Source organism: Littorina saxatilis, unplaced genomic scaffold (genome assembly GCF_037325665.1).
Source record: "Littorina saxatilis isolate snail1 unplaced genomic scaffold, US_GU_Lsax_2.0 scaffold_441, whole genome shotgun sequence".
Lineage (NCBI taxonomy): Eukaryota > Metazoa > Mollusca > Gastropoda > Littorinimorpha > Littorinidae > Littorina > Littorina saxatilis.
The window spans coordinates 65,001-67,500 of record NW_027126608.1 but is presented as its reverse complement, the minus strand read 5'-3'; the positions used below and the strand labels follow the sequence as shown (position 1 = coordinate 67,500).

The following is a 2,500-nucleotide window of genomic DNA, read 5'->3' as shown; positions in this document are numbered from 1 at the left end:
AGTGGGTAAGTTGCGCGCCTGCTGCCTTCCTTGGATGTGGTAGCCGTTTCTCATGCTCCCTCTCCGGAATCGAACCCTGATTCCCCGCTACCCGTTGCCAACATGGTAGGCAGATCACGTACCATCGTCATTTGATAGGGCAGACATTTGAAAGATGCGTCGCCGGCTCGAGGCCATGCGATCGGCACAAAGTTATCCAGAGTCACCAAGGGACGGCGCGCGAGCGCCGACTGGTTTTGAACTGATAAAAGCGCTCTTTCCCTGTAACGGGTCGGAGCTGGTTGGCATGTATTAGCTCTAGAATTACCACAGTTATCCAAGTAGATTGGGATCATCTAAGGAACCTCGACTGATTTAATGAGCCATTCGCGGTTTCACCGTACGAGGGTGTGAACTTAGACATGCATGGCTTAATCTTTGAGACAAGCATATGACTACTGGCAGGATCAACCAGAATGCCACCTGTTTTTTTCAACATCTGTTCCCCACCACCACCGCCACCGCCACCACACGGAAGAAAGAAGAAAGGAAAAAAGAAAGGCCGCCCACAAGCCGAAGCTCCTCCCGTACACGCCTCCCTCTCCTCTTCGCCACAAAACGAAAACAGTCCTGCCAGCCTCACCAACACACATGCTGCTACCCCATCCTCACGCTCTCATTCCTTTTTGACGAGGAACTTTATCGAACGAAGAACAGTGGTAGACTTACGGCGCGCTGGGACCACCGGTTAGACCATAGTCGCTGCCGCTAAAAGAAAGAAAAACTTTCCGAGCCGGGTCCGTACAAATAGGCTAAACCTCTCCCCTCCTCTCAACCCTTCCAATGCAGCAGCAGTAGTAGTTAAGCGGGTACGACGATAACAGGGCTGTTTTTTTGGTTTCCACACAAAAAACCAAAGGGTCCGAGCACAGTAACCAGCCGCCCGTAAAAAAACGGCCCGATCGCTGCTGCCCAACGAGCTACGCCGACGATTCTACCGTAGGTTCTGCAAACACTTGCTATCGTTCGTTTAAAAACAACAGCAGCAGCTTCGCTCCACCCTTGGCCAGATTCGAGAGACACAGCCCGCTCTTTTCCACCTGCTGAACGACACCCGATTCGCAGACGAGCGCGTTCTTCACGAGACCAGTCAAGCCTTTCGCTATCAGGCGCCGACGAACGGAATACACGGACCCCGCACGCCGACCGCCGCTCCGGGAAAGAGAGAGCGCTCCCGTAACCCGTCATCACCGATCGCACCGTACCTTCTCCGGACCGTAAGCAGTAGCAGCACCAAAAAAAAAAATTTCTGGACTACCACGCTCTCACCCTTGGACATGCAAGCGGGAAGCGTTAGGCAACCTATCTCACCTAGGCCTCGCACGCCGAGCAGTCGCTAAGTCGCCAGTGCGGTTCCCAGTTTTACCCGGTAACCGCGGGGTCGTGGGGCGAGAACAGGCGCGCTTCCCGTACCAACGAATTTCTTCATCGGACGGGAGGTCGCGACACGTCCGTCCTCCACATATATAGATCCGCCTCGTCACCTGGGTAGGGTCCCGACACTGAATGTGTTTGGAAATGTACGAAATTTGGACCACGCATCCAGGATGACTTGAAAAGTGTTGCCCCGTCGCCTGCGCCTCTGCCCAATCCATTTTTGTAAAAATTCCGGCCTTTTTCTCGTTTTGGGGACTTAGTTCATTTTGGGCCCAACCACGACCTTTACCGGCATGCTATAACTTTGGATGTAAATGTTTTTTCGAAAAACTTTTTGTGTCAGAAGCGTCCGCGCGGGCTCCGGGTCCCATACCAGCCGTATTTGAAAAAAAAAAAATTTGGCATTTTTTTACCGTAAAAAACAAATTCGCCAGGGGGGCGCTGCCGTGGCAAAACAGGTTTTGCTCTATGTTCACCTCGACCTTTACCGGCATGCTATACCTTATAACTTTTGATGTAAATGTTTTTTCGAAAAACTTTTTGTGTCAGAGGCGTCCGCGTGACCTCCGGGTCCCGTTAATGAAAAAAAATACAAAAAAATTTGATTTTTTGTTTTAGCGGGAAAAAAGTTCACCCGCCTGCGCTAGGGCGAGGCGCCCCTACCGCGCACAGCTTTTGCTCTCGGTTCACCTCGACCTTTACCGGTATACTAGAACTTGCTATAACTTTTGATGTAAATGTTTTTTCCAAAAACTTTTTGTGTCAGAGGCGTCCGCGTGGCCTCCGGGTCCCGTTAATGAAAAAAAATACAAAAAAATTTGATTTTTTGTTTTAGCGGGAAAAAAGTTCACCCGCCTGCGCTAGGGCGAGGCGCCCCTACCGCGCACTAACAACAGCTTCTGCTCTCGGTTCACCTCGACCTTTACCGGTATACTAGAACTTGCTATAACTTTTGATGTAAATGTTTTTTCGAAAAACTTTTCATGTCACAGGCGTCCGCGTGGCCTCTGGGTCCCGTTAATGAAAAAAAAAAAAAAAAAAAAAGTTGATTTTTTGTTTTAGCGGGAAAAAAGTTCACCCGCCT

At 50.3% G+C, this 2,500-nt stretch overlaps 1 non-coding gene across 1 annotated transcript in view; it reads right to left on the bottom strand.

The window, feature by feature from the left end:
* LOC138955099 (small subunit ribosomal RNA) overlaps nt 1-457 on the bottom strand; it is a 1,835-nt gene extending 1,378 nt beyond the window's left edge. Inside the window, exon 1 of the ribosomal RNA XR_011452093.1 lies at nt 1-457. This exon is cut by the window's left edge and continues 1,378 nt beyond it. This is a non-coding gene — a ribosomal RNA (small subunit ribosomal RNA).
* Between the last annotated feature and the right edge of the window lie 2,043 nt (nt 458-2,500).